Below are 26,905 nucleotides of genomic sequence, written 5' to 3'. Positions count from 1 at the left end.
TGACAAACTGGGGGTGGAGGATGGGGGTGGGGAAGAAAACTGTCATTCTTGAGTCTCATAAGGGTAGTTCCATTTCTTCTCATCGCCACACATTCAGCCAAAGAATCCAGATACCTGCATGCTTTTTAGCTTTGCAGGCAGGGCTTTTCTATTCAAACACCAGAAATAACATGCTTACACAAAAACATATTACATAATGGCTGGTTCTAGAGGTGGAGAGAAATTTTGCCTAGTTTATGTCTTCATACTCAAACAGGGGCTCTTGGAACTACTGTTTACTTCCCACAGTGTCATTTTGAATAGCCATCTCCCTGGTCCCAAAATTATTGCCCTGCTGTTAAGTTGATGGATTGTGACTTTCTAATGTCAAAATAACTGCCTAGGAATTGCCTGTCAAAATGCTGTGACCCATACGGCCAGCATCCCATGATATATATACAAACCCTGCACTGCTGGCTTAATGTTTGACTTGGCTGTATTTAAAGCAGGGTTTATCGGTCAAGTTAAAACTTGACCTAAAGAGTGATTTCGGTATATGTTTAACTGTGCATAGGGGGGGTTTCTGTGATTTGGTTGATAAACTTATGTTAGACATTAGATGAACTTACACTTTAAAAGCTTAACTCTTATTTGGGGGAGAAGGTCAGCATAACTGAGATTTTTAAAATGTAAATCCGTCCTGCTGAAAGATAATCAATCTACCGTACTTCACTAAAGCCTTTCTTTGGGTAGAGAAAAGCAAAATGACTACATTTACATTTTGTTAAAATAAGCAGCTAAAAAAAAGACCTTTTTTGTTTTAATAAGCAAGGTGAAAATGCTTTGGGAATGGGTTAAAATTAGAAAAAAAATTAAAATGATAGGATCAACCTTGTGGTCACGAAGTTCTCATAATCTGAAGACAGTTTTATAAGGATGGCCTCAATAATTTGAACTAATTGTGGAGAAGAAGTCTGAATTAATCAAAGTTAGCAGTGTGGAGACTTTTAAAGAAAACTTATTTCTTTCAAGTCTGGACAGTGATAAGTGGCCATGGATAAATATACCTACTATATATCCTCAATCCCTTAATCACAATTCTGAAGTCGAAAAATCCCTACCAAACAAAATTTTTTTGTATAAATATTTTGTAGCAAAACCTAATGGGAGGCTATTTACTGTCCTTATTTATTGCAACAAGGGGTGAAATTTATATATTTTGTTGCAGAACTATCAGTGCACTTGACTATGAAGTGTTGTTCCAGGCCCACTGGGATGTTACATAAAGTGTGTTTTATGCACCATGTTCTGGTCCTAAAAAGAGAAAGAAGTATGAATCTCAAATTACATCTGCCCCCAGGGGATTCAGATAAATATTGTGAATCTACATTTATTTTAGTAATCTGCTAAATTCTGTGCTGGGAGCAGGGACACTGAAGCTACAGTTGAGGATCTTAGAGTTCTGGAGTATAAGAGTCATGGGTTCTCATAGAACATTTCATCTGGGATAATAAGATTGGAGTGTGAAAGGAAAAAATGAAAAGAAATTTTTGAAAGACCAATCCGGCAGCAGATTACTGAATCATTGGAGAGGGTTGGGGGCAAAAGACAGGAGCCCAGCCAGGATCCTCTAGTTCCAGGGCAGCTTTATTAATGAGGGCCTGAGTTAGAGAGAAAAAGAGGAGTGGGGTGGGAGAAGCAGACAGAGGATGAGTTGGCTGGTTGAAGACTGGTTAGCTTTGCTAATAAGCACGTTGAATTAGGAAATGATAGTGGCTGTGCAGAAATGGGGAAGCCAGAAAAGAGACAGCTGGCTTTAGTGACTAGGTAGAAAATGATTTGTTGTTAGTATACAAATGAAAGCCTCAGAATCTTTAGAAATCTTCTCTTAGGTAGTTTAAACATTACTATTAAAAAACTCTTTCTACCCTTTATTTACTTAGCAAACCTCTTCTTTCAGCAGATAATGCAAAAATAAATGTCAGCACAGAGAATTCTCTCAGATTCCCAATTAGTAGAGACCATAATTAATGAGATATAATGTGCCTAGTTCCATTTCCCTTGCAAATGCTGAAAATACATAGCATTATTTCAACAATATATACAGCATTGGTATATAGTTATGTCCCTTCTACCAATAGGATGAAGAGTCCAGATGCCTTCAGATTAAGACCACAGGGTAAGGAGGTGCCAGAAGAGAATATCATTTAGGGCGTAACAGCTGCTGGGCCAAGGGGATCCATGGTATCCTCAGTGTGTTGTGCTTGTGTTTCAGGCCTGTTGGAGAAGGAAGCCAGCAGTGAGGGGGATTGCAAAGTAGGGAGAGGTTGGTAGAACTGTGGACTGTGAAGAAATCGAGAATAGCACAGTTAACTAGGCATTTGCCTTCGGCAGATGGCATCTGAAACTCACAGCTGCCACCGTCCCAGAGAAACAGAATAAACACAGAGCTTCACGGTGTCCTGGCTGCGGTTGTTGCCAGTATTTCTAGACTGACTTTCCTGAGAACTAAAGAATGCTCATGTTAGCCAAGACCTAACATTTTCACTTGCTGCGAATGTCTTAGGCAGAGGTAGCATCAGGAATCTTTAATAAAATGGTGAGTTAAAAACTGCTGTCACCTTCTGCGGGAGGGATGTGGGGACAAAATATCCTTCAAGCCATAAATAGATTACTGAATGTACCCTGGGGGGTGATGTTGCTGCTGGTGACTTTACAAAAGAAATAAAAGAGCTTTCCTATCATGGGGGAGATAGAAATTACAGACTACGTGTAATTTAATGTGCTTTATTTAATTTATAGTTGTCTCACTTTGTGCAAGATTTACATCAATAGAAGAAAGATTCCGAGGTCAGGTGATTTTCGGGGCACGTGGGTAATTCTGTATTAAAAGAAGACCCATTACCATTGTACCTGCAGCTGTCCCTGTTTCCCATCATCTTGCTGTAAGCAAAGGCTGTTAAGAGAAGAATTTATATCCCAGTACTGCTTTTAAACAATGTGGAGCTTCCATTCTGTGTTATTATGATTTTGAAGTCACAGTATGTTTGCTCTGTATTAAGCCAAAAAACAAAAACACAACCAGGGCGGGTGTGAAGGAAAATGTGGGTCTCCATGGAATTCTCTCCGAGTGTTTGGAGTCCCCGATGCTTCCGTGTGTTATTTCAGATGCAGCCCGGAGTGAGATGATGTAAAGCACATCTGCAATTATATTCGTCAATCCCTTTCCTCATTATTTCCTAACTTGCATTTAAAAAAAAAAAAAAAAAAACCTCATTTTGTTGGTTTTGTTTATAACGTACAAACAAGAAAAGATGAACATCAGCACCCATCACAAAAACAAGCTTTTTATGATAGGCAGGGGGAAGTTTTAGTTTCTTTCAGGACCTGCTATGCCAGTCAGAATTTCATGTTCAATCAAAAGTCTGGTTTGGAATTGTCTGCCTTGTCCCCAATCTTGTTCTTGATCCATTTTCCCCTCTCTGGTCTGCCTATCAATCTAATATACTGTGTCATATACTTTCCTGAAATCTGAATAAATGATGCCTTGCATTGGAGTGCCACCTGCAACTAGCTCTCAGCCTGACACACTCCTGGTCAGATGTGAATGACCTCTTTAAGACAGTTGGCTTAAAAAGATATGTCTCAATGTGTGCATGTCACCTTCCTTTGTGTTAAGACTTCCGACTCGCGCCTCAAGAGAGAGAGACACACATATAAAGCTGTCTTGGATTATATTACAGCAAACTATTTTCTTCAATCCATTCTCAAACACAGCAGATTCTTTTTCAATTTAGACAAAGTCATAGATAAACAATAGAACATTGGATGTTGGTGTGTATCGTTTTGTAACTTGAGCTCCTTTGTGATGAGACAAATTCATTTTGTACAGAGAAAGAAGCTAGCAGTTTCAAGGATCTATTAAATTGTCAGGCACAGGACATATGTCATCTCATTTTTAATTCTGGAAACAACTCATTGAGATATAGGAATTATCCACAATTTACAAATTACTACCTGGAGGTGTAGAGAGATTTAATAACTTGTTCAAAGTCATACAGTTGGGGAGGGGCAGGACAGGATTTCAGACCCAGAACTGCACAGCACATTTTCTCTCTTTCTGCCCTATCTTGCTGCCTGCTAAGTCAGAAAATGTGTCACCAGACACTGACCAAAAGGAGCACAACTCCCAGTGTTGCCCACATTTACCCCAGCTGTCGGCATTTTAAGTATTACTGATGCACCATCTTCTTTTAGTTAGAAATAAAAATTAATCCTTTAAGTAAGATACTGCAATAATTTATAAGTACTTACTGTTGATTAACAGAATTCTACTTTTATTCTCTTCTATTTCTATCTTTACTCTCTTCCTTTAATGCTTTGATATCTAGTAATATCATAGTCACTTGGAACGTTTCTTTCAGTTAGGATGTCAGTAGTTTTTAATGGATCGTCTGGTTCATAGAAATGGTTTTATGAAGCTGTGTTAAAACTTTCAGTTAGATAAAATATGTAATGCTCAATTGTTTAGTGATGATCTGGTCAGCAGCATAGAAGAAAAATTTCTAGACTGGGATTCCGGAGAACTTGGGTTTGGTCCTAGCCCAATTCCCTGTAGAAAGAGATGAGAAGGTCTACAAGCTCCTTGCACATCCCCTGTATTAAAAGTTATGTCATCTTGATATGGTTTAGATCTGTGTCCCCACCCAAATCTCATCTTGAATTGTAATTCCCATGTGTTTGGATCATGGTGACGGTTTCTCCCATGCTGTTCTCATGATAGTGAGTTCTCACGAGAGCTGATGGTTTTAAGTATTTGGCAGTTCGTCCTTCATTGGCTCACTCTTGTCTGCCTCCTTGTAAGATGTGCCTGCTTCCCTTTCCGCCATGATTGTGCTTCTTGAGGTCTCCCCAGCCATACAGAGATGTGAATCAATTAAACCTCTTTTCTTTGTAAATTACCCAGTCTCTGGTAGTATTTTTATAGCAGTGTGAAAATAGACTAATACACATCTGTTATGGCACTGTAACTTTAGCCCAGACTCCTTCCTTTTCTTTCTAGGGCCAAAACTATACACTAGCACAGTAGACAATCAGTCTAGTCTAGGGGCTTTACAACTAAAATTCTCCCACCTACAGTGAAAGTTGGGAAAGGGAAAAGTCACCATACGTAGTTCTTGAAAGACACAGTACTGGGGAGAGGTAGTGACTGGGATGGGGATGAGAAGGGCTTTTAGGAAGCTGGGGCATTCTATTTCTTTATCTGATTACTCATTGTATACATAGGTAATTTTGTGAAAATTCATCTATACTTATGGTAGTATTTCAGTATTTGTCAAGGTTAATTGGCTTATTTACAAATAGGTGGGTCTAGATGCCAAGTGGGCATCTTCAGGCTGTTAATAGGAGTGCACATTTGCTTCAGACTATGACAGTGATAATGATGACAATAGTTTTTCAATTATGTCACTTCTAGTTTGCAGGAACATTTCTATTTGTAACACAAACTGGTTGCCCTAAACTAATGACATGTAGGTTGATATATCTTTTTCCTGTTGCATTTCAAATCGAAAAACTATTCCACACTGCTTATGGCATTTCTTTGATGAACTTGCAGGAGATAAGCTATAGTCTGCGCAGCTGTTTACTAGAGGGAGAAAGTTTCCTAGTTATGGATTTTCTTGATCCAGACAATGTTATTAGAGGCTAAGGATTGTGTGCTCCTTGTTAGCCCCATCTGTCCCCCACCAGCCTAGTTTGATCTTAGAGTATAGGTGTATTTCAAAGGGGAGCTGTTGACTCTATTAGAAACTAGTTATAGAGAAAGATCTTTCATTAGGCACTGTCAGCTATTTGTCTGAGTTAGCTCTTCTCAGTAATTAACTAATTAAATTAAGTTGTCAGCGCCTACAGACTAGCATTTATAGGTTCACACACTAAAGTACAGGCATACTTTTTTAAAGGGCGGTAACATTTCCAAAGGAGAAATGTGTACCCTGTTTAGATGCCTTACCTGAAGTTTCTGTAGAAAGCCACAAAGGTAAAGAAAGAAAACTGTGATTGTGTGGCCATACCTCTTTATCTCTGCCCATATGGTTTGAGTCTGCCCAGATGGGTTGAGTCACTTCATATTAAAAATAATTATCAACACTTTCATGTTTGTACTTTGTGGGAAATGGTAACATCCGAAAGCCCTTATAAAACCCAGATCCAAGTCAAGTGTGGTGGCACACACCTATAATCCCAGCTATTCAGGATGCTGGAGTGGGAGGATCACTTGAGCCCGGAAGTTTGAGACCAGCCTGGACAGCATAGCAAGACCCCTTCTCAACAAAACCCAAATCCCATTTGAGGACTTTGTTTCTCAAGCATAGGTTATCCCCAGGGCTGTGGCCACTTTGGCCTTGGCCTGGTTTCTTCCTCTGAACAGAGCAAATTTATCAAATTTATATGTGCTCACATAATATTCCAAACACCCTTTATAAGGTCTCAGCAGTGCCTGTGGTTGCTTTTTTACTTTTGCAAAGACTATGTAGATGCCTCGAGAATGAATAGTGCTATAAAAGGCCAAAATCTTGAGTATGTATAATGGATGATGGAGAGTATTTGTTTGAAAATTGCAATGCAGTGACCCTGGCTTCAGTTTGGGACTGGCTAATTCAATCTACAAGGCCTTTTCTGTATATACAATATGTTCTTCCATTCCTTTGCTATCAAAAATACATATTCTCATTTCATGCAATTTCTTCTTTGTGTTTATTTCTTTTCAGGGCAGCAACTGCCCTCTGGTAACCAGGATAGAAAAAAAGAAAAGTAATTCCGCTCATAAACTAGACCATCTATTTTCATTCAAACAAATCTGTTCTGTATTCTCTTACATAGGCCAAATGAGGGCCTCTCTGTGGTAAGGAAGACACTCCCACATCACACCATGGCTGTCTCCTGATGTAGTGATAGGAATGATGGTCCAGGGCTTCATTTTTCATTTTCTGCTATTCTCCCTCATTCAGTGTGCCTCTTAGCAAGATACTTAGCTTTTCTGTTCTCACTTTATCATTCAGACACAAAAGATGTTCACTAGAAGTGCAAAAGTGTGGCCAGTCTTTGCATTCACATGATATAAGTTTGACCACGCCATCCCCAGATGTTCCATTCAGATATCCCACATCAAGGTCGCTGAAGCTCTTTCAGTCCAAAGGGCTTCAAACTGAAGATGTCATTTCCCCTGCCTCCCACTTTCTTCATACCACTCCTCCAAAAATATCAGTCAATGAATTAAAACCCTCCTCTCCTGTTTTTCTGTCTTAATAGATAGCATCATAATCATCACCCACCATTGCACACACCATAAGTTTGGACACCATTTGTTTGGATTCCCCCAGAAGCAGATTGTGAGACAAATCTGAGAGCAATTTTAAGGTTTTTGTTTTGTTTTGTTTTGTTTTTTTGTTTTTTCCAAGACAGAGTCTTGCTCTGTCTCCCAGGCTGGAGTACAGTGGCATGATCTCAGCTCACTGCAACCTCCACCTCCGGGTTCAAGCAGTTATCCTGCCTCAGTCTCCTGAGTAGCTGGGATTACAGGTGCACACCACCACACCCGGCAAATTTTTTTTTTTTTTTTTTTTTTGTATTTTTAGTAGAGACAGTGTTTCACCATGTTGGCCAGGCTGATCTCGAACTCCTGACTTCAGGTGATCCTCCTGCCTCGACCTCCCAAAGTGCTGGGACTACAGGCATGAGCCACTGCACCTGGCCTAGTTTTTTGTTTGTTTGTTTGATTTTTAGGAGGTGAGACCAGGAAACCCTGGTAGCAAGATGGAAAAGTGAGCAAAGCAAAGGAAAGCAGCCAAACAGGTTACCAATGTGGCCAACTGGAGATTAATTTCCCTGGGGACCTCTAGGACACAATGTACGACACACACTTTCAGAGTTCCCTACCTGAAGGGTGAGACAGCTGGGATGTTTATGCAGCCAGTCATCAGTTAAAGCTGCTCCCAGGAGAATTAGTTCCCCCAGTCTCTGGTCTACCATACAGGTGGGCCAACCAGGTTTCAGTGGCCAGAGAAAGCCCGTAGGAAATATGTGCAGGCACTGGTGGTGAGAAGTAAGGCGTTGAAGCGTGAAGGAAAGGTGATACAGGTTGAGTATTCCTTATCCAAGATGTTTGGGATCAGAAAAGTATTTCAGATTTTAGATTTTTTTATAGATAGATAGATAGACAGACAGACAGACAGATATTTTCATACTTACTGGATGAGCATCCCAGATTCAAAAATCTGCAAGCATTTCCTTTGAGCATGATGCTGGTGCTCAAAAAGCTTCGAATTCTGAGCATTTCAGATTTGGGGTTTCCAGATTTGGAAGGCTCAATCTGTAATTGGGGAGGGGCGTGAGGAACAACACTATCTGCTGCACCATATTTCATTCTTACCTCTTCTTCACCCTCCACTTCCATTCAGTTACCATGTCCTTCTGCATCGATGCCTCCTCCTAGATTTCTCCTAACCCTAACTGCAATAACTTTATTCCAGTCTTCATCACTAGTTCTCTGGATCACAGTGGCCTCTGGCTGGTCTTCCTGTCTCCAGTGTCACCCCCTCAAATCCCTGCTCTCCATCCTGCAGTCCGACTATCTTTCTAGACTGCAGATCTCATCAGACCACTGCCTGCCAGGGCGGCTTCCCGTTGTCATCAGGATAAAATCTAAACTTTGACTGATGAACATGCATTCATAAGACTGATTATAATGCGGGTCTGTTTTTGCCACAGGTTAAAATGGATCCATTTGCAAAAATAAGATGTACAATAAAGCCTTTTATAAATAGAATTGGTCTCTACCTAACGCGGGTGCTCACACCGCATTAGTCCCCACTCATCCTCAGGGGATACATTCCCAGACCTCTGGTGGAGGCCTGAAAACACAGATGGTACAAAACCCTAGAAACACTATGTTTTTTCTTATACACACATACCTATGTTAAAGTTTAATTTATAAATTAGGCACAGCAAGAGATTAACAATAATAATGAAATAGAACAATTTAATAACAACATACTATAATAAAGGTTAACAATAATAATGAAATAGAACAATTTAATAACAACATACTATAATAAAAGTTATGCAAATGTGGTCCTTCTCTCAAAAGATCTTCTTGCATTATACTCAGTCTTCCTGTGCTGATGTGAGATGATGAAATGTCTACATGATGAGATGAAGTGAGGTGAATGACAGACGCTGTGACGTAGTGTGAGGCTGCTACTGACCTTCTGACACTGTCAGAAGGAGGATCATCTGCTTTTGGTGATCCTAGGTCATGGAGCCATGACAATGTTGATAGATGTTAGGAGCAGAGGATGTCAGTGACTAATGGGAGTTTAGTGTATATAGCATGGAATGCCGAACAATGGGGTGACTCACGTCCCAGGTAGGACACAGTAGGATGGCAAGAGATTTCATCAGCTTAGAACAATAAGCAATTTTTTTTTTAACTTAGGAAATGTTTATTTGTGGAATTTTCCATTTAATCTTTTCACAACACAGTTGACCGTGGGTAATGGAAACCTTAGAAAGCAAAACCACGGAGGAGGGGACCACTATCCCATGAAGTAACTCTCCTTTTAGAATAAAATGGTTTAGGTCGGGCGTGGTGGCTCATGCCTGTAATCCCAGCACTTTGGGAGGCCGAGGAGGGTGGATCACCTGAGGTCAGGAGTTCAAGACCAGCCTGACCAATACGGTGAAACCCTATCTCTATTAAAAATAAAAAAATTAGCTGAGCGTGTTGGCGTGTGCCTGAGTCTCAACTACCCAGTAGGCTGAGACAGGAAAATCTCTTGAATCCGGGTAGCAGAGGTTGCAGTGATCCTAGATCACACTACACTCCAGCCTGGGCGGCAGAGTGAGACACCATCTCAAAAAATAAGTAAGTAAGTAAATAAATAAATAAATATAAATAAAATGGTTTACCTTGACAGTAGAAAGATTGCAGGGCTATATTCATTTTTTTCACCTTAGATGCAGAGCTGATTGCCAATCACTAAAGAAGCTTTAGGGCATTTCTGGAAGCAGAGAGTTGGGAGATGGAGGCACAATAAGACTTTAGATGGTTTGATGTGAGAGTCCAATACTTAATATGAAAACTGAAGACTGATTTTCACATGTGATAATAAATCTCCCAATCATAAAACTTCCCTCTGTCATTAGTCTCATATTAAAAAGCTTGGAGTTGGCCGGGTGTGGTGGCTCACGCTTGTAATCCCAGCACTTTGGTAGGCCAAGGCAGGCGGATCACCTGAGGTCAGGGTTTTAAGACCAGCTTGACGAACATGGTGGGATCCTGTCTCTACTAAAAAAAAAAAAAAAAAAATGCAAAAAGTAGCCAGGTACAGTGACGCACACCTGTAGTCCCAGCTACCTGGGAGGCTGAGGCAGGAGAATCGCTTGAACCCAGGAGGTGGAGGTTGCAGTGAGCTATGATTGTGCCACTGCACTGCAACCTGGGTGACACAGTGAGAGTCCGTCTCAAAAAAAAAAAAAAAAAAAAGGCTTGGAGTTACTTCAAGTAGAATTTTTTCCCCATCTCTAAGCTAACAGATGTTTTGAAGAAACTTTTTTATCAAATGAGCTTCTTTTTAAATATAAATTATTTTAGTGATGGCCAGTTTTATATTTTGATCCCAATAAGGCAAAAGTTCACATTGGAGTCTCTCATCAATACTTATGGTAAACTGTGTATAAGACAGATTTAAATTCAGGCCTAAATCACTATGGAATTTGGGCAGCCCATGAAAAGGATATATCCATATTTCTTTTTTTTTTTTTTTTTTTTTTTGAGAAGGAGTCTCACTCTGTCGCCCAGGCTGGAGTGCAGTGGCCTGATCTCAGCTCACTGCAAGCTCCGCCTCCCAGGTTTATGCCATTCTCCTGCCTCAGCCTCCCGAGTAGCTGGGACTACAGGCGCCCGCCACCTCCCCCGGCTAGTTTTTTTTGTTTGTTTTGTTTTGATTTTTTGTATTTTTTTAGTAGATAGAGACGGGGTTTCACCGTGTTAGCCAGGATGGTCTCGATTTCCTGACCTCGTGATCCGCCCGTCTCGGCCTCCCAAAGTGCTGGGATTACACAGGCTTGAGCCACCGCGCCCGGCCGCTGTATTTCTTTTAAATGATTAAAATCTTGTGCGTGGTTTTTCCCTTTTGCTAGGGAAACATGTCCCACAAATCTCCTGGCACTTCCAAGGTCATGCACATAAAGAGAGAAACAACGTTCTACAGCTTTTGTCAAGCTGCACACCTCCCTAGTCTTAGACCTCCTCACCCCTACAAGAAACAACAGAGATGGACCTTACATTTGGAAATCACCACATGTACACAGTCATTTCTGTCCTTAGCTTCCTGCACTCTCAAGTGCTTTTGCATTCCATCTCCTCCCAATCTCCTTCTCTGTGTCTACTCTGAGCCATGGTGAGGCTTACATAATGTAATACTTACATGAAATACTCTCTTAAAATTATAAACAAAAAATGAGGGGCCAGGCACAGTGGCTCGCCTATAATCCTAGCACTTTGGGAGGCGAGGCAGGCCAAACGTTTGAGGCCAGGAGTTTGAGACTAGCCTGACCAGCATGGTGAAACCCCGTCTCTACAAAACAAACAAACAAAAATTAGCCAGGCATGGTGGTGCATGCCTGTAATCCCAGCTACTCAGGAGGCTGAGGTACGAGAATCACTTGAACTCAGGAGGTGGAGGTTGCAGTGAGCCAGAATTGCGCCACTGCACTCCAGCCTGGGCAACAGAGTGAAACCCTGACTCAAAAAAAGAAAAAAAAAAGAAAGAAAAGAAATGAATTCTCTTGGTTGCAGAGAAGTATAACACTCCATGTTAGTTTGTGAGTTGGATGCCAGTGTCTCGTTCTAGGAATTTAATCTACAAATAGACTTGAGCAAGTAACTTTAAGGGATATGAACAAAAATACACTTTGCAGCATAAAGACCCGAAAACCTGAAAACAAACTAAATGCACATAGGTAGGAAACCATTTTCAATAAACCATGAATATTCAGTGGAAAACTCCACAGCCATTAAAAAAGAATGAAGGAGATCCGTAGGAATCTTTTTGAAAAAATGCCTAAGATATATTGTTAGATAAAAAAAAGAAAACACTGGCTGCTGACAACATGTGTGACATGATCCCATTTATGTTTTAAAAAAGAGGCAGTACATTTATGTGTACATACTAGGTTGTATATGCATGGATAATTTCTTAAACCGTGAATGGTGATTACCACTGACAAGTGGAAAGAACAGGGATTGGGAGAAGGGGACAGTAGTGAGAGGTATTCTTTTATTTTTGAGTTTATATCCTTTGTTCTATTTTTTTCATCAATTTACATTACATTTATAATTTCTAAAAGTTAAAAAAGTAAAGTGGAAAACCATTGTGTTCAAGCCACTTTTTTTTTAGAATTGGCTTTTACTCATATAATAATTTGGAGCCATAGTGAATAATCTCTAGATCAAGTAAACTGCTAAAAATATAAAGCAATAATTCCCTGCCATCTTCCTTCAGTAAGCTCTCCCAACCAGAAGCCAGAGCTAGATGAGTTTTTCGTACAGTTTGTGAAACTATAAAGCAGGTTACAAATCCACATGAATGGTATGATACCATGATTTGTAAAACTGTGGGCATACAGAAAAAAAAAAGAGCAGAAAGAATAAATCTAGAAATGTTAGCTTTTCCTCAGATTAGTTGGCATGTCAAGTAATTTATACTTATATTTCATGAATTTCCATTTTTATAAGAAGTGTGTGTTATTTTCATAATCATGTAATTGCCTGATGGGTCCTTCCTGCCTGCTGCACAGACAAAACCAATTCACTGAGATCCTGTTACTACAGTGAAGAGTTTAATTAATGCAGGGCAGCCTAGCAGGAGGACTGGAGTTATCACTCAGATCAGTCTCCCCAGGAACTCAGAGCCCAGGGTTTTTATGGATAATTTGGTGGGCAGGGGGCTAGGGAATGGGTGCTGCTGATTGGTTGGAGATGAAATCATAGGAGTATAGAAAATGGTCCTCATGTGCTGAGTCCACCTCTGGATGGGGGCCACAGGACTGGTTGAGTTGAGTCATGGGTCTGGGTGGGGTCAGTCAGTTGCCAGAATGCTGTCTGAAAAACATCTCAAAAGACCAATCTTAGGTTCCACAATAGTGATGTTATCTATAGAAGCAACTGGGGAAGACACAAATCTTGTGACCTCTGGCCACATGACTCCTGAGCAATAAGGGATTATAGAAACTACACCTACATTTTAGAATTCAGACCCTTCTCATAATCCTAGTCTTGTGGACTTTTATTACTTTTCAGTCCCTGAGCCAGGAGGGCATTAGTTTTAGGGAGGGACTATTATCATCCTTGTTTCAAAGTTAAATTATAAACTAAATTCTCCCCATGGTTAGCTTGCCCTAGGCCCAGGAATAAGCAAAGGCAGCCAGTCTGTGAGGCCAGAAGCAAGATGGAGTCAGCCATGCTAGACTTCTCTCACTGTCATCATCTTTGCAAAGGTGGTTTCAGTCAGAAAACATCAATAAGATAGTTTCATTTTTAACAAAGGAGAAAATATCTTGTATATTCTCATACTGAATGCTTGACACTAACTTTTTCTGGAAATTTCTATCATGAGGATATTCCTGGAGCTTTGGACAAAATCCACTTTGGCAGAAACACATTTAAATATGATGCTAGGCTGGGCACAGTGGCTCACACCTGTAATCCCAATGCTTTGGGAAGCCAAGGCAGGAGGATTGTTTGAGGCCAAAAGTTCAAGACCAGCCTTGGCAACGTAGCAAGACCCCGTCTCTGCAAAAAATTAAAAAATTAACCAGGTGTGGTCATGTATGCCTGTAGTACCAGCTACTTGGGAGGCTGAAGCAGGAGGATTGCTTGAGGCCAGGAGTTCAAGGCTGCAGTAAGCTATTAATAAGATCAAGCCACTGCACTCCAGCCTTGGTGTCAGAGAGACACTGCCTCTAAAAAATAAAATTAAAAAACAAACAAATACATAAATGTGACTCCAGAAAAATGGTAGACCTAGAAGAAACTAAAGTGAATGGAGATACTTTCAGATGAAAATGCTGGGAAAAAATCTCGTAAAGGGGTATTTGCAAAGTAGAACTCCTCTTTCAGGTATCAAAGTGCTTCAGACTAAGGAACGCTGTTTAAATGTTCTGCGTTTATCGGTACCTACTACCTTCATGATTTCCCCATCCTCTGTTGTATGCACCCTACACAGAACCTCTTTCCCATCGGGGCTTTCCAGTCAAAATGACTCATCCAGCTGCAGAATCTAGTTTCTCTGCCCTAAGTATCTAGGAATGAGTCACTCAAATGAGTTGCTTCTTTTTTAACATCAATGGAATTAGGCTTGAAAGATTCATGATGGGGGAGGGTCCTGGGAAAGGGGCCTGTGCTGAGGTTATCAGGGAAATCAGCTGTATTATAGGAATGGGAAAGAGGCCAGTAAACAGGATAATGAGGGAGTGGGATAGCCTGGAGGTAGAATGATTTACAAAAAAAGATTAGATCCAAATTCTGGCTGTCTTTGTTAGAGTATGGAGGCAGGAATTAATTGGTTATGTGGATTGTAGGTAACCATTTTGTGGCAAGATGACTTAAAAGGTAAGATGACTCATCCTAATTATTTTTTTTTGCTCACTAGTTTTCTATGTACTGTATAGGCACTTGTACCCACAGAAAAACAAGGGGAAAGTTTACTCGGGAAAAAAAAAAAAAAATGTGTACTCTTGCAAATGCTTTTAACATGTAGGCATGCTTTCGGTATGTGAAAGTTATTTCTGACACTATTTTTGGTCAAATTGTTTTTCATTTTTATGAAAATGTTAATTTTTAAAGCACTCTGGTCTATCTCCCAACTGTTACTTTTATCACTCGAAAATGTGGTATTTTAAAAATATCATCACTGGTGTCATACTAAGACTTGCCATGCCTTTCATAGTAATTAATGTTTTTGGTTTTTGGTTTTTTTTTTTTTTAAAAAAAAAAAGCAGCCCGACGCAGTGGCTCACGCCTGTAATCCCAGCACTTTGGGAGGCCAAGGCGGGCAGATAACGAGGTCAGGAGTTCAAGACCAGCCTGGCCAAGATGGTGAAACCCCATCTCTACTAAAAATACAAAAATCAGCCAGGCGTGGTGGTGGGCGCCTGTAATCCCAGCTATTTGGGAGGCTGAGGCAGAGAATTGCTTGAACCCGGGAGGCGGAGGTTGCAGTGAGCCGAGAGGGCGCCACTGCACTCCAGCCTGGGCGATAGAGCGAGACTCCATCTCAAAGAACAAAACCCACTGGGACATGAAAAAGAAACATGAAAGTTCACCAAAGTGTTCATAGCAGTTATCTTTGGGTGATGATGGGAACTCTGATTGTGGGTTTTGGTTTTGTTTCCCCTCCAACACCTTGCCTCTATTCTTCTAGTTTTCTATAATGAGCATGAAACACTTTTGTAAAGAAAAATTAAATGATTAGAGGGAGTAAGATGTTAAGGAACAAAGGTAAGATTCATGGTGCTCTGAGTTAGTAGGCCATAAGCTTAATAATTATGGTTATACACAGGATAGGTCTTTGTCAGAGACTGCTAAACATCTTGTGTAACAATCTTGTATAAACAACAATGGTCAGGAAAAGACTCCCCAGAAGGTGAAATTCTAACAGATTTTGGCAGAGTCATTTCAGAAACTTTAAAGTTAGACATCCTGTAAGTTATTAATAATGAGCTGTGAAATCCTTGTATGAAATACGACTATGAGCAGAGTCATTTCCATTTGGAGGCTCACGAAACTTACTCAAGGAATGATTGAACTTTGAGGGTGGTTACTTATTTTTAACCTTGCAAGGGAGATTCATGAATTAAATTAATCTTAGGGCACCAGGTGTGATGGAAGAACTGCACGCCATTTTCTCTATCTTGGTTGTTGAAAATAGAGTGTTTAATGGGACGGTCTGTTGTAGTGTCTGATTGCATCATTGGTCTCATAAGTATCAGTGACATACATGTAATTAATAAAATAATAGCTGCCATGGGAGGGTATTTTCAGTAGTTATATCAAAATGTATAATAAGCATTCTAATTTCTGTCACATCTGTTTAATTTCCTAACAAAGGCAGTAAGTTAGAAAAAAATATCAGTGGCTCTTGACAAACCTGTCCTTAACTTTCCCCTTAGATTATTTTCATTCTTCTCTGCCAGTGTCAAAGAATACTGAGATGTTGCAGAATGAGGATTAAATAAAAAAAGGATCTGAGTATCATTAAATATTTGATGAGCAGTATGAGAAGATTGTGAGGTGTGCATATCACTGGGGTGAAAAGAAAGTTCATTCATTCATGACCCAGCACAGTGGCTCATGCCTGTAATCCCAGCACTTTGGGAGGCTCAGGCAGGAGGATTGCTTGAACTCTGGAGTTTGAGACCAGCCTGAGCAACACGGCAAAACCCCATCTTTACCAAAAATTAAAAAAAAAAAAAATTCGCTGGGCGTGGTGGCGTGTGCCTGTGGTCCCAGTTACTTGGGAGGCTGAGATGGGAGGATGGATTGAGTCCAGGAGGCAGAGGTTGTGCAGTGAGCCCAGATAGCACCATTGTACTCCAGCCTGGGCAACAGACCCAGACCCTATCTCAAAAAAAAAAAGTTCATTTATTCAACATACTTATTGAGCAGCTTTTGTATGCCAAGTATTTCTTAGGTCCTGGGGAACAGCAGTGAGTAAAATAAAGCCCCTGTCCTCACGAAGTATACACCCTAGAGAGGGAGGCAGATAATAAACTATATATAACGTCATGAAAAAAAATAAGCAAGGGAAAGAGAGGGTTTGGGAAGGGGTCATATAAGGTAGGATGGTCAGGAACAGACTCCCCAGAAGGTGAAATTCAAGCAGCTACCTGAAGCAAAGGTGGGAGAGAGTCCTGTATTTCCTTGTGGGGAAGAGAGTTCATGTAAAGGGAGCAAGAAGGTCCTGACTTGAGGGTGAGCTTGGCTGGGGAAGTGACAGCAGGAAGGGAGGTGAAGCTGGAGGGGAGGGAGGGAGCTGGCTCCTAGGTCATCTGAAATAGCATGGACTTGGGCTTTTATTGCAAGTATGCCAGGAACCATTGGAATGCTTTGAGCAGAAAAGTGACATGATCTTACTTCCATTTAACTCTTTCCTGTTTAATCTTTAAAGCCCAAATAATGTACTCTGAAAGGCTTAATGGGAACAGAGAGGCCTTGCATAGAGATAAAAGAGGCAAAGAAAGGTAATTTGCTGAGCAGAATTTTTATAGTGAATGGAATCTGTGCATGTTCCTTTAGTAATTAATTATTGATGGTGAGTGTTGCCCAATATTTTTCTCATTTAATTTTTCTTATTAAGTTATCAAAGAGGGATTATGTTTTGTTACATTTGGTTGAAATTTGGGGATTTTTTTTTTCCTAATCAGTTAAAAATGACTATCTAGATATTTGAATACTTATGGGAAAAAGTCTATAAAACTTGTTCTAGTAAAAAAAAGAAGGGCTCAAAAGTTAAGGAACTTGAAACCAGGATTTTTTTTTTAAAGAGACAAATCCAGTATTTAGAATTTCTTCTAGAAGAGAGAATGCCTTCATCAGAAAGGTGAATTTTACTTCTTGCAGGAATTGCTCCAGCATTATTTATAAAGAGCTGTGTCAGGGAACTATGAATTCTCCAATAAAACTGCAAATTACTCCAACAGATGCATACAAAACATGCCTAGAAGCTGTTGTGTATTTGTATTTTGCCAGTACTGCCATTGAAGAGGTGATTTACAATCCTAAAGCCACCTATGATGGCATTTTCTAAATGTTGTACCAAATTATATTGTGTAAGACAGTAACATCTGTCACTTAGAATGGAATTCTTAAATATTTGTTATATAAATGTAATACTGACAATCAAAAAAGCTCGTGTTTTCTAGTACATAATAGACATCTTTTGGAGGAAGGGATTTGCCTTGTCCCCACTCATGGAAACAGTACCTAATAAGAAATTTATTTGCCTCCCTTACTTAGAAACACTACTAAATATTAAACCATCAAAAACCTAGTTACTAAGTAGAATGACCACAGCCACTGAAGGGTTCAGGTTCAAGATGAGTTTTCAGATAAATGTACCACTTCCCACCTACCTTCAATAATCTTCAGATGTTGAAATCACTTTTTAAAAACATTTTCTTTGTTACTCATTATATCTGAGGAAATGTAGATTCTTTATAGACTTTTCAAGACTTGGATTATATAAACCCATTGTTCAGCTAGATGTTTGTTTTAAATGTTTTTTAGCCACCAGAAAAAAAGTAGGTGATTATCTAGTCTAGACTTGTTCTTGTACCATTATTCAGCCAAGCTGTTCAGAGGCAGTTTGCTGAGATAGGGAGTGAGATAATGTGTTTCAGTGATAAAATAGGCAGTCCACTCCTTGCTGGCAGGCTATGAGGTTGATTACTTAACGCCTCAGCCAGAGAGTGAGTCCAAATTACAGTTTCCTCTGGAATGATGCAAGCTTCAGAATTCACTGGAGTAGGGAGTAGAGGGTGGAGAGAGGAGAAACCTTTACAAGTGATTGGATTACATCAGTTTTCACTTCTGTGTATACACACGCGTATGTGTATGCGTTCATTTCCTTTTGGCATGTAAGAGTAAACTAGTCAAGATTTCTAAAAGGACTTTGCTGCTTTTAATAGAAATTGCCACCGAAGAGACTTTAGAGTTAGAAAATTCTTGGTTGACTGAAATGAACAGATTGTTATCTGGCAATGGTGGCCCCTCTTCAGGGTTGCACAAGCATATACCAGAATAAGTTATAACCAAAAAAAAAAAAAAGGAAGTTAGGGTAAACTACATCCATTTTGAGAAACTGAATTCTTTTTGTGTGCATAAATAACCCAACCAGGAGGATCTGGTGTGCTTAGCACACTCTGAATGCGTTTAAGTCATTTTCATTTGATTGGAGAACAGGGATAAAGTTGGAGTTTGGCCTTTGGGAAATCATTACTGGCTCAAGCTAAATGATATAGCCAGCACTATTAAGTTCTAGAGTCTTGGGGAGTCGTACACACCAATTTATAGGAATCCTTTGATCAATTGGAAAAACTCCTCTCTGCTTAAAATGGGGAGAGAAAATATATCTCCCTGGTCAGATTGTGTGGTTGATGTTCTCAAGATGATGATATTAGCTCTGTGCCTCTCAGACTATATCCATGACAGTTTCTAAATCCTTTTGCAAACAGCTAGATTCCAACATGATTGCCTTTATTTGTGCAATTGAAGAACTAAGAATGATCCCGATACACCGTTTGCTAGCAAAGAAGTGATTTCCTTAGCCTCTTGATGGTGGTAACCAGCTTGAGCTCATTTTTTTTCAAATTGCTGAGTTTAATGGGATTAAAGAGATTTCTAAAGAAGGAATTTTAAATCTGCACTAGGAAAAGGATATTGGTCATTGTTTTGTTTTGGTTTTAATAGATTTGGCCTCTTAAGATCCTTTGTCATAACAAAGTAGGTGAAATGATGTATTGGGTTGGTGGCTTTTAAAATTTTTTGAAGAAAACCCAGATACAGTTTTACCTGTTTGTATGTGTGTATGCATATGCATGTGTTAAATAACAATGTAAAATATATACAGATAGGTGTTTAAGTAAAGTAGATAAGTGATGATAGGAGGGAAGAAAGGAGGAGGGAGGGAGAGATGAAGGAAGGAAGAAGAGAGGATAGATAGTTACAGGTAACTGAAACAATCCTCACACATGTACCATGTCTGCAATTTTTTAATCTATCCTATTGTATTTTACTCTTTTATTTTTGTGAGACAGGGTCTCACCCTGTCACCTGGGCTGGAGGGCAGTGGCGTGATCTGGACTCACTGCAGCCTCAATCTCCAAGGCTCAAGTGATCCTCCTGCCTCAGCCTCCTGAGTAGCTGGGGCTACAGATGCATACCACCTTGTCTAGCTAACTTTTTAATTTTTTTTTTGGTAGAGACAAGGTTTCTCCATGAACTCCTAGGCTCAAGCTATTCTCCCGCCTCCGCCTCCCAGGGTGCTGGGATTACAGGCATGAGCCACTGCGCCCAACCTATTTCACCCTTTTAAAAAATGTGGATTGAGATCCACTAAATCAATTTTATGATCTGCTGGCGGGTCACAACCAGAAATTTGAACATCACTGAGCTAGCCAGTAAGAAAGCCTGGAGTCCCCGGCTTTGAGTTCCCTCAGGAAGACCTGAGAACTCCCTCATGCACCCCTGCTCCCAACTTTGTGCCAGCTGCTTTGGTTTTGACTGAACAGGCTGGTTTGTGCCAAACACCTTGTAGATCCAAACTCCCATCCTCATTGAGATGATTGGATTGTTCCCGAACCAGACCTTTGAAGCTGTGCCCAACAGGAGTGAAAACAAACAAAACAAAAGGAATCAAGCTTTTTCCCAGTGTAGTCTGGTGATACTCTGCTTTGTATCTGAGTGGAAAGAGAAAGTAATGGTGTTTTACATTTGAGTGAATCTCATTGAAGAACAGTATCTCTGAAATGCTTTTCAGAGTCTTAAAGTAATGATAAAGTGAATTTAAGTGGGAGGAAAGAGAAGAAATGTTTTAAATTCTGCATTTAGCCATTTAATTGAACTCTTAGAGTTCTTAGTATCTGAAACAAGTCTTTGGTTGTGCACTTTCACAGATATAGGTAACTATGACAGTGCCCAGCCTTCATTCTTATTCTGTGTATTAGATAAGGGACAAATGACCCTCTCTCCCCAGTGTGTTGCCTTTGATTTCCATTTTCTAAAATGATCTTTTTCTACGAATAGCAGACCCGCCTTCCTGCCCTCCCCACCCTCCCTGACATGAGTGGTAGAATGCTCACGTTGAAATAATGGAGCTTTTGGTTGCTGGCAGCAATCAGCTAAGCTTTTAAAAGCATACGTATTGAAAGGGAAAAGAAGTTATGTCTTGGATTCCACCCACTCCAGAAATCAGCAAAGAGAAAATTCTCTCAATTAAAACATAATGTAATTTCCATCCCACCCTTGGGGCATTACTTCGGCTAATGTGGATGAAAATGAACATCAAATTGATTGGCTTCCCACGCCCTGACAATCATTAATTATGCCAAAGGTGCTGGAGATGAATGTAGTGACTTGAAAGAAACACAAGTTGACAGCTTCTTCCTGACTCTGGAGTCCCATCTCAGGACAGGTGACAGGCCTGATGTATCTTTTTCGAGTACGCTTCTTCCCCACTCTCTCTAACAGGAAAGAGATTTTGAGGATTTTATTTGCTTTGAATTAGCTGATCCCATGGAATGTAGAAAGGTTTCCGACAAAACAGATTCAGTGCTGTCTGATGGGGATATCAAGGTAGAAGAACTTGATAATGGGGCTTTAAAAGCGTACATATTTGAAAATGTCTGCAAATGATTTTCTCATTATACATATATAATATCTGAACATCTGCAAGTACAGTGCTAGCAACATACAATTGCTAAAGAACTGGAAGTTTAACAGGGCAATGGTCTTGATTCTGAAAGGGTCAAATTCCCTACTACCATTAGAGATTCTATAAAAGAATCCTATTCATACATAGAGGATTTTTTTTTTAACTTCATATAGGCAATTATTTCCATCTTAACCTTGGATAGAGGAAGTTGGACTAATAGTTAAATGTGCTTGGAATTATGCCTATGACTTTTTTACTACCTTGTGAATTTTCGTATTGAAAGCTCAGTGAACTTTTTAATTTAAAAAATAAGAATTAGCTCATGCTCCTTGCCCTTGGTAATCACCAGGGCACCACTATCATCCAAAGTACATTAAGGACCTACCTGCCTGTATCCCCACTAGAATTTAAATAGTCACAGTCTATGCTTTCTCAAAATCTGCAACCCAGGATACATTAGACGTATGGTTGTCAACTGGGAGGTATTTTGCCCCCAAGCGGACATTTGGCAGTGTCTGGTGTTACTTTTCATTGTCTTAACTGGGGGAAGTACTGCTGGCATCTTATAGGTCGAAGCTGGCGATGCTATTAAACATCCTACAATCTACAATGCACAGCACAGGCCCCATAGTAGGGAATTATCAGTCAAAAATGTCACTAGTGCTGAGGTTGAGAAACACCAAATCATGTTGGCAGATGTGTTCATAAAGGGCATGTTAGAACTAAGACTCAGTGACCAGCTGTACAGGCTGGGTGCAGTGGCTCATGCCTGTAATCCCAGCACTTTGGGAGACCGAGGCAGGTGGATCACTTGAGCTCAGGAGTCTGTAGTCTTAGCTACTCGGAAGGCTAAGGTAGGAGGCTAGCTTGAGCCCGGGAGGTTGAGGTTGCAGTGAGCCAAGATCATGCCACTGCATTGTGGCCTTGGCAACAGAGCGAGATTCTGTTTCGGAAAAAAGAAAAAAAGGACCAGCTATCCCGATTGCTTCACTGTGTTTATACATGTATTTCTGGAAACTTTTCAAGTTTCTAACTTACAGTTTGGTTATTTAATAGCTCTGTTAATACTGGTGCTTGTTTTATAAAAGACAACTGGACAACTGTGACATGCAATTTCATTGTAACAGTGGCCTGGAAAATAAGCATCAAACATGATGGAATCTTGCTCATGAATTATTGAAATCTCAAGAAACAGAACATATGCGTTATAGAGCAGGGGTCCTACTCTCTATAAACTAAGCATACTTTACATGAAAAACATACTGTATGTATTAGTTATGATAACATTTTGATGGCTGTAAAAAAGGCCAAAATAGCAATGGTTTAAATAAGGTAGAAGCTGATTTCCCTTTTTATGTAACAGCCAGAGTATAAGCAGTCCAGAGCCGATGTGGCGGCTCCAGGCACTAAGACTCCTTCTCTTTTGTTATCCTGCCATTCTTGGCATACATCTTCCATCTTACGGTCTACTATAGCTGCTCCTGCTCCCACCATCACATCTACATCCTAAATAGCAGGAAGGAAGTCAAGGGCATGACCTTCCTTTTAAAGGCATGTAACACATCACTTCTGGTCACACTGTTGTCTCGAACTTGGTCACATGGCCATATTTAGCTGGTAAGGAGGTTGACAGTGTTTTGTTGGGCAGCCATGTGCCCAGCTAAAACTCGGGGGATTCCTTTATTAAAGGAAGGAGAAAAGTATGGATGTTGGAGGGCAGCTGGCAGTCTCTGCTCAGATGTCTGGTTTTAGGTTAATTCTTTTAGGTTAACCCAAAGACTGGTTAATAATTCCAAATGGCCTTTGGTCAGGATAGAGTTCACAGACTGTGACAGTGTCTGCGATGGCCTGTTATTTTACTCTATTACATTAATCCTGAATAGTCAGCCTTCTGTGCCAGACTTCCTCATTTGTAAATTGCCAGTAATATCTAACTCATAGGCTTATGGTGAGGATTAATGATGTCATATATGTAAAACACTCAGAACAGTCCCTAGCACATCGTGAGCTCCACTGAGAGCTATAAATATTATTGTTATGGGTGATTGCTGTGCCCGACTAGCTGATTTGAGCCTTAACTTATTCAGCACGTAAATGTCTGTTAATTTCATTTTGTTTGTAAATCTCAATATTTGTTGTTTTTATCTAATTTGGAGTTGTAGCCACAACCCCACAACCCCAATAAAGTATGAAAACGGGAGATCTACTTTGAAGATAATGCTAAATTGGAATTGATGTGGGCTTGAGCTGATCATGAACCAGTAGACTGCCAGCTTCTTACTTCAGAACATTGGTGGCCAGGCTAGAAATTCAGTGTAGTTGTCAACTTTAGATAACACTCTGTGTTATCTATGGCCTCGCATTCATCTGTTTCTCAACAACGTCAGAGATTTCTGGTTTGGACCCACAGAGATAATTAAATTTGTGAAAATTCTTTCTTTACTCCTCAGTAAAGACGTTTAAAAACTCACAGTGGAAAAAGTGCAATTCAGATTTACAAATGGCAGTAGCTGTCTTACATTTTACATTATTTCAGAGTTCAACATCATGTAGCAGATAACCTTCCCTGAAATTCTGCCTCATCAGTTCTAACATTTAACATGGCTAAAGATAAAGTTAGAACATCTTTTTAAAAATTGTTGTTATTATTATTATTATTATTATATTATTATTATTATTGAGACAAATCTTGCTCTTGTCACCCAGGCTGGAGTGCAGTGGCACAATCTCAGCTCACTGCAACCTCTGCCTCCCAGGTTCAAGTGATTCTCCTGCCTCAGCCTCCCAAGTAGCCAGGACTACAGGTGCACGCCACCACACCTCGCTAATTTTTGTATTTTTAGTGGAGACGAGGTTTCACCACATTGGCCAGGCTGGTCTTGAACTCGTAACCTCAGGTGATCTGCCCGCCTCAGCCTTCCAAAGTGCTGGTATTATAGGCATGAGCCACTGCGCCCAGCCAGAACATCTTTAAATTTGCAAGCATACATATACATGTAGAGAAAATCCTATATTGATGTTAGGGTAGCTTGGCCCCTAAACCACATATATTCATTCTTAGGTCATTTCATACTTTTTACTAGTGAAAATTTTGAAAGGGCAATATCTTACTTGCATGTGAACTGACAGAAATGCAAACCATATATATTGTTTGAAAGGAGCAGGCTGTCTTTTCTATAGGCTATAACCCACTCTCATGCGAACATGAAGTCCGTGAAGGAAGCCACACTCCAGTATGCAAACCTCTGTCTTGCTTTTCTTCTCTAAAAGTTTCTCAAAGTTCCTTTGGTCCTCACAACATGAAATTTAGTAGGATGATTCTATATCCATTCAATCTTAAATTCGGTGAGGGAGAATGATGGTGACTCATTTGGCAATTCATATTATTTTTATCAACAGAAAATGATAAAACAATTCCATATAATCATATGGAAATGAACATTATTTAGACTGACTTGGGTCAAAATATTTTCTAGGCTGGCTAAAAATGTTAGCACTCAGAGGGAGTGAGGGTTTAGCAACAATACAATGAGAATTTCCGGAATAAATCATTTCCATTTATACCACAGAAGCTTTAGTCTTTTAAAACTCAACATATTATAGTATAATGCTTAAAAATTATTCAAGGACTTGACGAACAAGCCTTAGAGTGTTAGTTCCTCCAACAAGAAAAATAAGGATTGTACTCATATCATCATTTTCTTTTTAAAATAAATGAATGCAGGAACTAGAAAGGCAGAGAAGGGGCAGATGGGAATGAGGACTGATAGCCTTACCTTGGTGAACAAGCTCCAGAGAAGGTCAAGTCCTTTTCCTGTCAGGCAGCTTTTGTGAGTAGGGGAGATTTCACAAACCTGTCCTTGGCATAAGACTCATGTGAGTGACCAGGTGAACAGTTGTAACTTGATAGGAAGATAATCCTCTGGCTGTTATTATAGAAGAGCAGTAGAGGGAGTATCTGTAAAGGTCAATGTGAAGCTTCCTAAAATAATTTTTCCTAAAGGCAAAGAGTTTACCTTTAAGAGCAAGATCTGGACTTACTCTGCTCTCTAGTCTCTTCTGTCCTACACAGAGGAACTCAAGTTCGGATTCGAGCCCGATAGGATCTCACCTCTAATTTTTCTTTTGGGATATTAAATTATGCTAGAACACCATTGATTCATAATCGTGGCAGATGTAGTACCAGAATTGTGTAAGTCAGAGCCACTGGCTCTAAGAGACCAAAATTCTTTATAAAATGTAACACCTTGCCTCTGGCTTGGCGTGACCCCAGGAGCCACCCCCATGCCACATAGTACATGCATCCAGTACATATATGGTCAGTGTATGTGGTTCTCTTCGGTATCTATGAAATGAAGGTAGTACCTACCACATGGGTTGTTAGGAGGAGCAAATGAGGTCAGGCACAGTGACTCATGCCTGTAATCCCAGCACTTTGGGAGGCTGAGGCTGGTGGATCACCTGAGGTCAGGAGTTCAAGACCAGCCTGGCCAACATGGCAAAACCCCGTCTCTACTAAAAATACAAAAAAGTAGCTATGCGTGATGGCAGGCGCCTGTAATCCCAGCCACTCGGGAGGCTGATGCAGGAGAATTGCTTGAACCCAGGAGGCAGAGGTTGCAGTGAGCCGAGATCATGCCACTGCACTCAGCCTGGGCAACGAGAGCAAGACCCCATCTCAAAAAAAAAAAAAAAAGGAGGAACAAATGATATAATTTATGTAAGGTTCTTAGCAGAGTGCTTGACTCATCATTAGCTCTTAGTAAATTGTATTATCATTGCTGTCACCGTGTTTCCTGCATAGGTGTTAAGAAGGTAGATAAGAGAGGGGTGGCACCAAATTTTCAAAAATTGGTTAGAAAGTTGATTTGCAAGTAACCAAATAAGGTCTCCCTTCCACCCTTCCCCACCAACAATTCACTTCTCCTTGCTCCGCTAACCTCCTCCCTCTCCACCCCCGACTCTCACCCTTCCCAGTGTTCCCAGTTTCGTATACATCCTTCCAGAGATATTTTACATACAAACAAGTGGAAACATGTCTGCGTGTGTTTGTTTTAGGAACAATTATTCTTAAGCAGCTCTGTACTTGAAAGAGTGAAGAACCTCCCTTCAAACTGATAATTGAAATGGGGAAATAAAGTAAAAGTTTCTTCCCTCTGTGGTTCCAAATGGCAAGTTTTTCACCCTGTGGAATCAAGTGGTTACATCCTTCCCAAGTTAACAGAATATGAAGGATATTAGCATGGTTTCGGTAGGGTAGACACTGAAGCCTGAAAGAATGGTTCAGTGGAGTCACCTGGGGTTTATTACTGCTTCTGGTAGGCCATTTTATCTCACTGTAGAGACACGATCACTTAACTATGTGGGCCAAATATATGCGTGCCCAGAATCAACAGCTAGTTCTCTTTCGCATATTTTATGTGATTTATCCA

At 40.2% G+C, this 26,905-nt stretch overlaps 1 protein-coding gene and 1 long non-coding RNA gene across 9 annotated transcripts in view; one reads left to right on the top strand and one right to left on the bottom strand.

Annotated features, from left to right (window-relative positions):
* The window catches only part of ZNF827 (zinc finger protein 827), a 174,246-nt gene that overhangs the window by 110,038 nt on the left and 37,303 nt on the right, over positions 1-26,905 (top strand). The window lies entirely within an intron of this gene.
* On the bottom strand, positions 2,142-25,328 carry LOC144340849 (uncharacterized). The gene is made up of 4 exons (XR_013417316.1): positions 25,250-25,328; positions 9,949-10,040; positions 8,230-8,350; positions 2,142-2,256 (listed from the first exon to the last, which is right to left on the bottom strand). It is a non-coding gene; the product is annotated as an uncharacterized LOC144340849 (long non-coding RNA).

Source organism: Macaca mulatta, chromosome 5 (assembly GCF_049350105.2).
Source record: "Macaca mulatta isolate MMU2019108-1 chromosome 5, T2T-MMU8v2.0, whole genome shotgun sequence".
NCBI classification, from domain to species: domain Eukaryota; kingdom Metazoa; phylum Chordata; class Mammalia; order Primates; family Cercopithecidae; genus Macaca; species Macaca mulatta.
The sequence above is the reverse complement of the archived record's forward strand: the minus strand, read 5'-3'. Positions and strand labels throughout refer to the sequence as shown.